Consider the following 15,296-nt stretch of genomic DNA (forward strand, 5'->3'; position numbering starts at 1 on the left):
CTTTACCTTTATTATCTATGTCTATCCAGTATTGTAGTATCTTTAGTTGCATGCTTATCCTATTGTATACCCTGCTCTCATGTATCCTATGCTTAGAATTGTTGGACTATAAAATATAGGCGGATTGTTGATCCTAATGTGTGTGTCTTGCATTCCAAAGGCACTACTAACTAGGTGCACACATTCAGGGGGAGCCCGTCTATATTTTGTAGTTCTAAGTATCTTTACTTTCATGTCTTTTCCCTGTGCAAATCCCTGGTTGTCATCAATCCACCAAAAAGGGGGAGATTGTTAAGGCATATCTCTCTCAATGTAGTTTTGGTGATTGATGACAACATATTTGCGGACTAACCATGTGCTTTGAGCATTTCAGAGATTCATCCTTTGGCTCGAGACGATTTCTTTCCCCTCGGAGTGTTTTTCAAGACAGTGTAGCTCTTTCGTTTCTTGTTGGTGGACTAGTTTAGTAGGAGTCACCGTACTATCAAGAGGGGGTCTGCTTTGGTAAGGCTAGGGTGGAATCATCACGTACACTTCCGCTTCACACCTTCTGGGCCTTCCCGCGCCGTTAGAGGTTTGTTTCCCTGCTGTTTGGGCAGTATTTGGCCCCAGCAGTAGTACCGCTTGAGGGTCCTCAGCGGAAGTACTGCTGTGGTACCGGGCCACTACCGCCTCGACTCGAGGGGGGGGGGGCGCTTCTCGTGTCGGGTTGAGCGGCACTTGCAGCCATAGTAGGTGCGGTAGTACCGCCCTACCACCGCAGCAGTACCGCACTGGGCCGGTCCCTCCTCTATCTTCAAGCCCTCCTAGGCTGGGCGGTAGTACCCCAAGGGGGGTGGTAGGACCGCCGGGTCCAGCGGTAGTACCGCTGCCCCCTTGCGGTAGTACCGCCCTCTGCGGGGCTGTTTTGGGGGTAATGGTTGGATGGGGTCCTTTTGTATAAAAGGGGGTCCCCTTCTTCCTCGTTGACCTACCTCTTCCCCCATAAGCTCCATTAATGCTGCAAGCTCCATTTTTGCCCGATCTCTCTCCCTAGCCAATCATACTTGTTGATTTGCTCGGGAGTGGTTGAGAAGGCCCTGATCTACACTTCCACCAAAAGAAATTTGATTCCACCACCAATCCCTAGCGGATCTTGTTACTCTTGGGTGTTTGAGCACCCTAGACGATTGATGTCACCACGGAGCCATGGTCCATTGTGGTGAAGCTTCATGGTGTTGTTGGGAGCCTCTGATTGAGTTGTGGAGTTTGCCCCAACCTTGCTTGTAAAGGTCCCTTCGCCGCCTCCAAGGGCACCAATAGTGGAATCACGGCATCTCGCATTGTGTGAGGGCGTGAGGAGAATACGGTGGCCCTAGTGGCTTCTTGGGGAGCATTGTGCCTCCACACCGCTCTAACGGAGACGTACTTCCCTTAAAAAGGAAGGAACTTCAGTAACACATCCTCGTCTTCATCGGGTCCACTCTTGGTTATCTCTTACCTTTACTTGTGCAAGCTTATTAGTGTTACTTCTCTTGCTTGCTTGTATGTTCGTTGTTGTTGCATCATATAGGTTGCTCACCTAGTTGCACATCTAGACAACCTACTTTGATGCAAAGTTTAATTTGGTAAAGAAAAGCTAAAATTGTTAGTTGCCTATTCACCCCCCTCTAGTCAACCGTATCGATCCTTTCACATGCCTCTCACTTGATTTTTCTTGACCATTGTCTCTTGTCTCCATTAGTTGAATGTCTCATATCACCTTGTATTGAGTGCCAACTTGCTATACTTATTGATCTTGGAGACTTGTACATATTACTTGTGACGCATGCTAGTTTGATTGAGCTTCTTGTGTTTGGTTGTAGTCGCATCATATGCTTTCATACCATGCCACATCTTGTCCTTTCTTATGATAAGCATGATGAAAACACTTGTTGGGTATCTCACCCCACGGATGATAGGTTTTGCATTTCCGCTAACCTCATTTGTTTTTCCACGTGCTTGTCATGTTCTTTCATTTTGAAGGATTCTCAAGGCATTTCAATCACGAGATATATTGGGTATGTGAAGGCGTACATGAAGCGCAACACCAACATTTTCGACATCCTCATAAAGGTGAACTCATTCCCTTTGAGCCATTCTCAAATACGCATATTGGATGGGTGATACTTTCATTGTTGTCTCCTTCTTCTTATCTACATGATACATCTATTGGATGGAGGACCAACATTGGAGATGGACCCTATGGACCTTCAAGTTGAGGAGTGCCACGGCATCGAGCTATGGTATAACACCTCCCATAAAAAATTTGCATCTTATGCATGGATTGACTCACATTACGATTGCCTTGTTGCATCTTGTATTTTGATGTCATCCATGATATATGATCTTGTGCACTTCCTTAGCAAATTTGTTGTGATCTTTCTTGATGGCATATTCATACATCATGATCATATTGCCTACCATCAATTGCATGATAACTTATTCATATTGAGCATCCATTTCCATAGTCATGCTATTGATAAACCATCTCACTATGACATCATTTTGCATTGTGGTTGCATTAACCATATTCACAACACATTTGTGTGCACAATGAATGCTTTTGCTCCCATGAACGCTTTGCATATCATTCTATATCATCTTGATAAGCTTCATGCGCTTTGCCACGAACAATCTTGCCGCACACACTCATTCTTACATGATGGACACCTTGTGTGCGCTAACCATTGTATTTCCAAGTGTCATTTGTGTTTTCTCTTATTGCATGTGTACCACCCCGGAGACACCTTGGAGTACTTGGATTGCGCCATGTCTTCCACTTCATCCAACTACAAGTATGTCCACGACAACCGTTTCCATGGTGATGAGGTTTTCAATCCGACGTCAGATCTTTCCCAAGGGAGGGGAGATGATGTGGAGCATCCTATTATCATCCCTATGTACACTACGACTACTCCCCAAGCCCCAAGTGTCCACATGTTGAGACCTCGAGCATTCGCCATTGGACCTAAGGTGAACTCGCTCCTTTCCGAATCTTCCCTTTCCGCATGTAAGACATGGATGCTACTTCAATAGCGGACCTTGTGCATACTCTGGTACACCCGAGGAGACCATGGGGAGCCCAAGGACCAAGGCCAAGTGTGCGCGGGAGAGAAGGAAGGAGAAGGAAGAAGAGCCAGCTGCTACAGTAGCCAGACATCCGGCCCCTGCCCCGAAAATCCGGCATCGGCTATCCAGAGAGCACCGCAAAGGACCAGTGCAGCCCGGACATCCGGCCATCATCCCGGACATTCGGCTCCTCCCGAAGCCTCGGACATCCGGCCCCTTCACCCGGATATCCGACCCCGCCTATCCAGAGAGGACTGGAGCGGGAAAGTCTAACCCGGACATCCGGCTCCTCGCGAGCCGCCAGAAATCCGCCCCCCAGCTCGGACATCTAGCGCCCCTACGCAGATGCGGGCCGAGAGCCCATGTAAACTCTCTCCCACTTACCCCTTCATGGCCCTAGACTATATATACTCCCCCACCTCCTCCTAGTTAGGGTCAGCGTTGTGATAGCTCATTTGTGAGATAGAGCCTCGCTCATCCATACGGATCTACTCCTTGAGAGAGACCGTTGGATTCAAGACCCCCTTTAGGGTGGCCCCATCAAGACCTCCTCATGGAGAAGAACCGGTTACCCTATGTATCGTCCCTTGTTGATCGTGGATCGTGTATCTCTTTGTGTTTCGAGGATATAACATATGTGTGACCGAATGTTATTGGTTTGAGTGATTCTCTCGTGTTTTCCCTCGTGTTTCCCCTTGTGTTATTTGTGTTCCTCGTTGGACTCTGCTCCTTTCGTTAAAGGTCGGCCGTCTGGGGTTCCACCCTACATCACACACATGGATCTGAATGTTGTAGACCTGTTGACTAAAACCTCTCTCACAAGCATAACATGATCAGGCCCTAGAACTGATTGAGTGTTAATTACATGGTGATGAGAACTAGATTATTGACTCTAGTAAACTCTTTGGGTGTTAGTCACATGGTGATGTGAACTATGAGTCTTAATCACATGGCGATGTGAACTAGATTATTGACTCTAGTGCAAGTGGGAGACTGTTGGAAATATGCCCTAGAGGCAATAATAAATTGGTTATTATCATATTTCCTTGCTCATGATAATCGTTTATTATCCATGCTATTATTGTATTGATCGGAAACTCAAATACATGTGTGGATACATAGACAACAATGTGTCGCTAGTGAGCCTCTACCGGACTAGCTCGTTGGCCAAAGATGGCTATGGTTTCCTAGTCATGGACATAAGTTGTCATTTGGTAACGGGATCACATCATTAGGAGAATGATGTGATGGACAAGACCCACACTATGAATGTAGCATATGATCGTGCAACTCACTGACACCGGAGGAGTACCTTGTGTGTACCAAACGTCACAACGTAACTGGGTGACTATAAAAGAGTTCGCTACTTCTTGAGCTTGCATTGGTTTTTCCCTTGAAGAGGAAAGGGTGATCTAGCAAAGTAGAGATAAGTATTTCCCTCAGTTTGAGAACCAAGGTATCAATCTTGTTGGGGATATTACTACTGGACATAAACCGGCCAGGAGAGGCCGGGTTATCCCCATGATGATTACCTTATTTGAAGCCCATGAAGATATGAATGATGGCGCTTCATGGAGGCCCAAGGCCCAAAGGCGGGTTAAGGCCTGTAGACATAAACCGACATTGATGTATACTTGTATGATATGATAGGAGTAGAGACCGAGCCGGACACGTCTATGATCCGGCCTCGAGACTCTGTAAACTGGCGAGCGTCGACCTATGTATATAAAGGGGCGACCCGACGGCGGTTTAGGGACAACACACAACAACTCGAGAGCCAGGCAAAGCGGATTCACTCCCTGGTCATCGAAACCGTAGCAATTCCATCACAATTGGAGTAGGCCTTTACCTTCATCGTAAGGGTCCGAACCATTATAAACTCTCACGTCCTTTGTCCGCTTTGAACCCCTTTAATCTAACCCGTAGCGATGGCTCCACGACTAAGTCCTTTCATGAGGACATCTGCCATGACAAAACAACGACAGTTGGCGCCCACCGTGGGGCTATCGCATGATGGTTTCGAGTTCTTGAAGGGCAACTTTGAAGGACTCAAGGGATACGATGTGGGCCAGATGACTAAAAGTCATCGCGGCAAGCTCTACATCAACGATGCATGATGGAGTCCCGAGGCCGACTCAATTGAGTACGGGTACCGGGTCCCCTTTGGTGGAATTCACGTCTTCATCGGTAAGATCGGCAAGCCGGGCCCTGAGCTAGACTTTTGCACCGACATCATCGAGATGGCTCAGCGTGCAAGCTCTGCCCAGGTTTAGCCCGCCATAAAGCATGCCTTCGTAGGTGTCATCCATGGAGCGGAATATGAGGATAGATCGGCATCTGGTGGCGAAACCGTTGTCTGTTCTGATGACGAGTCTTCAACCAGAGAGACCGAGTCACTGTATCAGCTGCAGGATGGCTGGATTAGTGGAGGTTTCGATGGCGACAGTATTCTGGACCCCCTTGATCTGCCGAGTCAGGTCGCGATCTTCATGGCCGATACACAATTAGCGCATCACTCTTCTACCACCGCAGCAATGATCTCCGGTTCAGCAGCAGCAACACCAGCGAGAGCAGGGGGCTCTGCGCCGCCTCCGGCTTAGGTTTTGTCTGATTTGTATGACGCTTTAGCAACGTTGCTGGCAGCAGAGGTGGACGCGGCAAAACGGGATCATCACAATGAAGAGATTGCAAAGGTGAAGGATCAGATAACTCAAGCTAAAGCGGATCTGGCATCGGAGAGCACCAGGTTGGCTACAGAGCGGACCGAATTAGAGGCTCGGGCTTACTGTCTTATGCTGGATCAGAGTGCGTCAGATGATGTCATGAGGAGAAGATACCGGTCGCACCTTCTGCCGGTCTTTGAGGCAAGGAATCTCTTTAACACGCTAGGAGCAGGCACCAGCAACCAGCCAGTGTTAAACTAGGCAGAGGCGCCTGGGACCGGGGCACCGGTTCAGCCGCGTGCGATGGATCCGCTGCCTCAGCCTCGTTAGAACGATGTCCCATCACGACACGTCTCAACGCCTCCGGGTCATTACTCTAACCCGTTGGATAACATCGTTGTTGTCGCTTCACGATTGGCAGCTCTCCTGATTGATGGCGAGTCCCCAGTAGTAGTTGAAACACGACGGGCTAGGGAGCTCCTTCAAACGGCCTTGACTCAGCAGCAGACTTATTCATATAGCCGCGAAAGGATTCATTCTACTCCCCGCCCGAGCCGGAGCTACAACAGGCATATCGATGAACCGGCCGTATCAAGCAGTGCACGGAATCGTAATCCACCCCGTGGCAATAACCCGACGGGTGGCAATGCTCAGGATGTAGTGGATCATGCTAGGGCACGTCGAGAAGCCGAGTTAGCGGCACTGCCCGAAGCTCCAGTTCGACAACTCACTCCGGTTCATCAGTTCACTCCGGTTCATCCAACAACGTCGGTAGAACCAGAGGTTACATCCAGTTCTTTGGGAGTGCCATGTCTTGTCCCAGCATTGCGCAACATACAGTTACCCAAGGATTTTAAAGGCCCGCGCAAGGTGTCGAATTACACCGCCGATTTGTCCCCCGAGTCATGGGTGGAAAGCTATGAGATGACAATGGAGATGCTGGATGTAGACGAAGCGGCGTGTGCCAAATACTTTACCATGATGTTGGAGGGAACGACTCGCACATGGTTGAAAAATCTGCCAGCCAACTCTATTGGATCGTGGGCCGAGTTAAGGGCCCGGTTTATCCAGAACTTCAAGGAAACGTGCAAGCAACCCATGTCCATCGTGGATTTAGATGCCTATGTCCAGGAGGAAGGAGAATCAACAACCCACTGGGTGTGCCGGGTTTCAGAGATTTTGCATTCATCAGACCGCATCAACGCTGACACAACCATTTTAACATTGGAAGGCAATTGCCGGTTTGCACCTTTGAAGCTGAACTTGGGACGGCTCAAACGCCATTGCAATGACATGGGAACACTTATGGCGGCTCTAGTGAAGTATGCCGACTCTGATAGTACCAAGGACCCCGAGTCTGATGATGACAAGACAGGGAAGGGAAAGAAGAGCGGTAGCACCAAAGGGCAACAACATAACCCGGCGGGTCATGAGAACAACGGTAAATGCAAGGCGGATAATAGCTTGGACTTTGTGGCTAACACCAACACCCAGGATAACGGTCAGCGGCGTAAGGGTAAACCGTCCCAGCAGGGTGGAGGGTCAGGCCCCAATCTGGAGCGACTGTTAAATCAGCCTTGCCCAAAGCACGGATCAAAGGAGAGGCTAGCCACACATCTTTGGAAGGATTGCTTCATTATGCGGGAGTTCAAAAATTCAAATCTCTTCCAATATGACAATGGACCGCTAAACGGTTCCGGAGGCGGTTTCCATGGGCCGGGTTATGGTGGTGGCAGTTCTGGTTCAGGATTCCAGGGCAACCAAACTGGACATGGCAATCAGAGCAGCCAGGGCAGCTAGGGAGGTTACAACCATCAGGGGAATCAACAGTAGTAGCAATCGGGTTACCAGAGCAATCCAAAGTAGTTGAATAGTGGGAAGTATCATGTCTTCACCACTAGCTTATGTAAGCGCGATCAGAAGCTTCATAAAAGAGTCGTGAACTCCGTTGAACCGGCGGTACCTCGTTATCTGCGCTGGTCCGAACAGCCCATCCTGTGGAGTCGAGGGGATCATCCACCCCGGGTTGACAATCCGGGTCATCTGGCCTTGGTGGTGGCACCTCAGGTTGGGGGGTATAAGTTTACCGAGGTGCTTATGGATGGAGGAAGTAGTATCAATATCCTTTACTATCAAACCTTTCATCGCATGGGGTTGACAGATAAGAATCTTAAACCGTCAAACACCGTGTTTTATGGTGCAGTGCCTGGTAAATCGGCATACCTAGTCGACAAGATAGCTCTGGAAGTTGCTTTTGGAGATGATCATGATTCAAGATCAGAGGTATTGACTTTTGAAGTGGTGAAAATCAAGAGTCCGTATCATGCACTATTCGGACGACCGGCTTATGCTAAGTTCATGGCAAGGCCCTATTATGTTTATCTGCAGCTTAAGATGCCGGGTCATAAGGGGACCATCACAGTGCATGGGAGCCGGAAGATTGCTTTGGAATGTGAAGAAGGTGAAACGGCTTATGCTGAGTCGGTTTGTGCCAAAAAAGGAGCTAAAATTTTATAAAGACAATGTTGATCCGGCAAGTATGACTTCTCTGAAAAAGCCAACTACCGAGCATGATCCGGCGCTCAAATTTAAATTGGCTGAGGAGACTAAGCTGGTTGACTTTGTTCCTGGCGATTCATCCAAGCAGTTCAACATTAGCGCTAACCTGGATCTAAAATAGGAAAGCGCGCTCATCGAGTTCATCCGTGAGAACCGGGACATCTTTGCATGGAAGCCTTCTGACATGCCAGGTGTACCGAGGGAAATCGCTGAGCACACCCTTAATATAGATCCTAAGTTTAAACTGGTCAGGCAGTTTCTTCGCCTCTTCAATGAAGAAAGGCGTAAAGCAATTGGTGAGGAGGTAGCCCGGCTTTTGGCAGCAGGGTTTATTGTGGAGGTCTTTCACCCTGAGTGGCTAGCTAATCCGGTGCTGGTACTTAAGAAAAATGGCACTTGGCGTATGTGTGTGGATTACACAGACTTAAACAAAGCCTGTCCAGCTGACCCCTTTGCTCTCCCTCGTATCGATCAAATTATTGATGCTACAGCGGGTTGTGACCGTTTGTATTTTCTGGATGCTTATTCTGGTTATCATCAGATCAAAATGGCAGTTAAGGACCAGGAGAAGACAGCTTTCATAACTCCCTTTGGAGCCTTCTGCTATGTATCTATGCCTTTCGGGCTCAAGAGCGCCCAAGCAACTTATCAGCGCTGCGATTGTCTGCATAAACAGATTGGGCGCAACGTCCATGCATATGTGGATGATATTGTGGTGAAGTCCAGAAAGGAGGAGACATTGATAGGTGACTTGAAGGAAACTTTTTATAACCTCTGGGTTTATAAGATGATGCTTAATCCGGCCAAATGTGTCTTTGGTGTACCGGCAGGCAAGCTTTTCGGTTTTCTGGTGTCTAACAGGGGCATGGAAGCTAATCCGGAGAAGGTCACGGCTATCACATCTCTGGCTAAACCGGCGTGCATCAACGATGTTCAACGTTTGGCGGGCCGGATTGCAGCCTTAAGCCAGTTCATCAGTCGCCTTGGAGAGAAGGCTATCCCTTTGTATCAAATGCTAAAGAAAATGGATCACTTTGTCTGGAGTGATGCTGCTGATAAAGCACTTGAGGATTTGAAGAGCCAGTTAGCCAAGCCACCTGTCCTTGCGGCTCCGGTTGATAAAGAGCCCTTATTACTATATGTGGCTGCTAATGCCCGGGCTGTTTGTTGGAAATATGCCCTAGAGGCAATAATAAAATGGTTATTATTATATTTATTTGTTCATGATAATTGTCTATTGTTCATGCTATAATTGTGTTATCCGGAAATCATAATACATGTGTGAATACATAGACCACAACACGTCCCTAGTGAGCCTCTAGTTGACTAGCTCGTTGATCAAAAGATAATCATGGTTTCCTGACTATGGACATTGGATGTCATTGATAACGGAATCACATCATTAGGAGAATGATGTGATGGACAAGACCCAATCCTAAGCATAGCTCAAAGATCGTGTAGTTCGTTTGCTGTAGCTTTTCTGAATGTCAAGTATCATTTCCTTAGACCATGAGATTGTGCAACTCCCGGATACCATAGGAGTGCCTTGGGTGTGCCAAACGTCACAACGTAACTGGGTGACTATAAAGGTACATTACAGGAATCACCCAAAGTGTCTGTTGGGTTGGCATGAATCGAGACTGGGATTTGTCACTCCGTATGACGGAGAGGTATCTCTGGGCCCACTCGGTAATGCATCATCATAATGAGCTCAATGTGATCAAGTGGTTGATCACAGGATCATGCATTACGGTACGAGTAAAGTGACTTGCCGGTAACGAGACTGAACAAGGTATTGGGATACCACGATCGAGTCTCGGGCAAGTAACGTACAAATTGACAAAGGGAATTGTATATGGATTGATTGAATCCTCGACATCGTGGTTCATCCGATGAGATCATCGTGGAGCATATGGGATCCAACATGGGTATCCAGATCCCGTTTTGGTTATTGACCGGAGAGTCGTCTCGGTCATGTCTGCATGTCTCCCGAACCCGTAGGGTCTACACACTTAAGGTTCGGTGACGCTAGGGTTGTTAGGAAGACTTGTATATGTGATTACCGAATGTTGTTCGGAGTCCCGGATGAGATCCCGGACGTCACGAGGAGTTCCAGAATGGTCCGGAGGTAAAGATTTATATATGGGAAGTTGTCATACGGTCATCGGAAAGGTTCGGGGTCATATCGGTATTGTACCGGGGCCACCGGAGGGGTTCCGGGGGCCCACCGGGATGGGCCACCTCTTCCGGAGGGCCTTATGGGCTGTATGGAGAAGGGAACCAGCCCAAGTGGGCTGGGGCGCCACACCCCCCTAGGGCCCATGCGCCTAGGGTTTGGGGAAACCCTAAGGGGGGGCGTCCCCTTGCTTGGGGGGGCAAACCCCCCTCCCCTTGGCCGCCCCCCTCTAAATCTCATCTAGAGGGGCCCGGCCCCCTTCCCCCTTCCCCTATAAATAGAGGGGTGAGGGGAGGGCTGCATACAACATCCAAGGCGCAGCTCCTCCCCTCCCCAACACCTCTCCTCCTCCATAAGAGCTTTGCGAAGCCCTACCGGAGTACTGCAGCTTCACCACCACCACGTTGTCGTGCTGCTGTTGGAGCCTTCTTCCTCAACCTCTCCCTCCTCCTTGCTGGATCAAGGCGCGGGAGACGTCCTCGCTCCGTACGTGTGTTGAACGCGGAGGTGCCGTCTGTTCGGCGCTAGGATCTTCGGTGATTTGGATCATGACGAGTACGACTCCATCAACCCCGTTCTCTTGAACGCTTCCGCTCGTGATCTACAAGGGTATGTAGATGCACTCCTCTCTCCCTTGTTGCTAGATGACTCCATAGATTCATCTTGGTGATGCGTAGAAAATTTTAAAATTCTACTACGTTCCCCAACAGCGGCATCATGAGCTAGGTCTATGCGTAGTTACTATGCACGAGTAGAACACAAAGTAGTTGTGGGTGTCGATATTGTCAATTATCTTGCCGTTACTAGTCTTATCTTGATTCGGCGGTATTGTGGGATGAAGCGGCCCGGACCAACCTTACACGTACGCTTACGTGAGACCGGTTCCACCGACTGACATGCACTAGTTGCATAAGGTGGCTGGCGGGTGTCTGTCTCTCCCACTTTAGTCGGATCGGATTCGATGAACAGGGTCCTTATGAAGGGTAAATAGAAATTGGCAATTCACGTTGTGGTTTTTGGCGTAGGTAAGAAACGTTCTTGCTAGAATCCTATAGCAGCCACGTAAAAACTTGCAACAACAATTAGAGGACGTCTAACTTGTTTTTGCAACAAGTGTTTTGTGATGTGATATGGCCAAAGGATGTGATGAATGATATATGTGATGTATGAGATCGATCATGTTCTTGTAATAGGAATCACGACTTGCATGCCGATGAGTATGACAACCGGCAGGAGCCATAGGAGTTGTCTTTATTTATTTATGACCTGCGTGTCAACATAAACGTCGTGTAATTACTTTACTTTATTGCTAAAGCGTTAGCCATAGTAGTAGAAGTAATAGATGACATGACAACTTCAAGAAGACACGATGATGGAGATCATGATGATGGAGATCATGGTGTCATGCCAGTGACAACGATGATCATGGAGCCCCGAAGATGGAGATCAAAAGGAGCGAATGATATTGGCTAAATCATGTCACTATTTGATTGCATGTGATGTTTATCGTGTTTTACATCTTATTTGCTTAGAACGACGGTAGCTTAAATAAGATGATCCCTCGAAATAATTTCAAGAAAGTGTTCCCCCTAACTGTACACCATTGCGAAGGTTCGTTGTTTCGAAGCACCACGTGATGATCGGGTGTGATAGATTCTAACGTTCGAATACAACGGGTGTAAGCCAGATTTACACACGCAATACACTTTGGTTGACTTGATGAGCCTAGCACATACAGACATGGCCTCAGAACACAAAAGACCGAAAGGTCGAGCATGAGTCGTATAGAAGATACGATCAACATGAAGATGTTCACCGATGTTGACTAGTCCGTCTCACGTGATGATCGGACACGGCCTAGTTAACTCAGATCATGTTATACTTAGATGACTGGAGGGATGTTTATCTGAGTGGGAGTTCATTGAATAATTTGATTAGATGAACTTAATTATCATGAACTTAGTCTAAAATCTTTACAATATGTCTTGTAGATCAAATGGCCCACATTGTCCTGAACTTCAACGCGTTCCTAGAGAAAACCAAGCTGAAAGACGATGGCAGCAACTCTACAGACTGGGTCCGAAACCTGAGGATCATCCTCATAGCTGCCAAGAAAGATTATGTCCTAGAAGCACCGCTAGGTGACGCACCCGTCCCACAGAACCAAGACGTTATGAACGCTTGGCAGTCACGTGCTGATGATCACTCCCTCGTTCAGTGCGGCATGCTTTACAGCTTAGAACTGGGGCTCCAAAAGCGTTTTGAGAGACACGGAGCATATGAGATGTTCGAAGAGCTGAAAATGGTTTTTCAAGCTCATGCCCGGGTCGAGAGATATGAAGTCTTCGACAAGTTCTTCAGCTGTAAGATGGAGGAAAATAGTTCTGTCAGTGAGCACATACTCACAATGTCTGGGTTACATAACCGCTTGACTCAGCTGGGAGTTAATCTCCTGGATGACGTGGTCATTGAAAGAATCCTTCAGTCGCTTCCACCGAGCTACAAGAGCTTTGTGATGAACTTCAATATGCAGGGGATGGAAAAGACCATTCCTGAGGTATATTCAATGCTGAAATCAGCGGAGGTGGAAATCAAAAAGGAACATCAAGTGTTGATGGTGAATAAAACCACTAAGTTCAAGAAAGGCAAGGGTAAAAAGAACTTCAAGAAGGGCGGCAAGGCAGCTGCCGCGCCCGGTAAGCAAGCTGCCGGGAAGAAGCCAAAGAATGGACCCAAGCCCGAAACTGAGTGTTTTTATTGCAAGGGAAGTGGTCACTGGAAGCGGAACTGCCCCAAATACTTAGCGGACAAGAAGGCCGGCAACACGAAAGGTATATGTGATATACATGTAATTGATGTGTACCTTACCAGTACTCGTAGTAGCTCTTGGGTATTTGATACCGGTGCGGTTGCTCACATTTGTAACTCAAAGCAGGAGCTGCGGAATAAGCGGAGACTGGCGAAGGACGAAGTGACGATGCGCGTCGGGAATGGTTCCAAGGTCGATGTGATCGCCGTCGGCACGCTACCTCTACATTTACCTACGGGATTAGTTTTAAACCTCAATAATTGTTATTTAGTGCCAACTTTGAGCATGAACATTGTATCAGGATCTCGTTTAATTCGAGATGGCTACTCATTTAAATCCTAGAATAATGGTTGTTCTATTTATATGAGAGATATGTTTTATGGTCATGCTCCAATGGTGAATGGTTTATTCTTAATGAATCTCGAGCGTAATGCTACACATATTCATAGTGTGAATACCCAAAGATGTAAGGTTGATAATGATAGTCCCACATACTTGTGGCACTGCCGCCTTGGTCACATAGGTGTCAAACGGATGAAGAAGCTCCATGCATTACGGATCATTTGACACGTGCGAACCATGCCTCATGGGTAAAATGACCAAGACTCCGTTCTCAGGTACAATGGAGAGAGCAACCAACTTATTGGAAATCATACATACTGATGTGTGCGGTCCAATGAGTGTTGAGGCTCGTGGTGGCTATCGTTATGTTCTCACCCTCACTGATGACTTGAGTAGATATGGGTATGTCTACTTAATGAAACACAAGTCTAAGACCTTTGAAAAGTTCAAGGAATTTCAGAGTGAGGTTGAGAATCAACGTGACAGGAAAATCAAGTTCTTGCGATCAGATCGTGGGGGAGAATACTTGAGTCACGAATTTGGCACACACTTAAGAAAATGTGGAATAGTTTCACAACTCACGCCGCCTGGAATACCTCAGCGTAATGGTGTGTCTGAACGTCGTAATCGCACTCTATTAGATATGGTGCGATCTATGATGTCTCTTACAGATTTACCGCTATCATTTTGGGGCTATGCTTTAGAGACTGCCGCATTCACATTAAATAGGGCTCCGTCGAAATCCGTTGAGACGACACTGTATGAATTATGGTTTGGGAAGAAACCTAAGCTGTCGTTTCTAAAAGTTTGGGGATGCGATGCTTATGTCAAGAAACTTCAACCTGAAAAGCTCGAACCCAAATCGGAAAAATGCGTCTTCATAGGATACCCTAAAGAAACTATTGGGTATACCTTCTACCTAAGATCCGAAGGCAAGATCTTTGTTGCCAAGAATGGGTCCTTTCTAGAGAAAGAGTTTCTCTTGAAAGAAATAAGTGGGAGGAAAGTAGAACTTGGTGAAGTATTACCTCTTGAACCGGTAAGTGGCGCAGCTCAAGAAAATGTTCCTGAGGTGCCTGCACCGACTAGAGAGGAAGTTGATGATGATGATCATGAAACTTCAGATCAAGTTGCTACTGAACTTCGTAGGTCCACAAGGACACGTTCCGCACCAGAGTGGTACGGCAACCCTCTCTTGGAAATCATGTTGTTAGACAACGGCGAACCTTCGAACTATGAAGAAGCGATAGCGGGCCCGGATTCTGACAAATGGCTGGAAGCCATGAAATCCGAGATAGGATCCATGTATGAAAACGAAGTATGGACTTTGACTGACTTGCCTGATGATCGGCGAGCCATAGAAAATAAATGGATCTTTAAGAAGAAGACAGACGTGGATGGTAACGTAACCATCTATAAAGCTCGGCTTGTCACTATGGGTTATCGACAATTTGAATGGGTTGACTATGATGAGACTTTCTTACCCGTAGCAAAGCTGAAGTCCGTCCGAATCATGTTAGCAATTGCCGCATTCTATGATTATGAGATATGGCAAATGGACGTCAAAACGGCATTCCTTAATGGTTTCCTTAAGGAAGAATTGTATATGATGCAGCCGGAAGGTTTTGTCGATCCTAAGAATGCTGACAAGGTGTGC

The sequence above is a fragment of the Triticum urartu genome, chromosome 6A, assembly GCF_056163025.1.
Source record: "Triticum urartu cultivar PI428250 chromosome 6A, HENAU_Tu73, whole genome shotgun sequence".
Classification (NCBI taxonomy): Eukaryota; Viridiplantae; Streptophyta; class Magnoliopsida; order Poales; family Poaceae; genus Triticum; species Triticum urartu.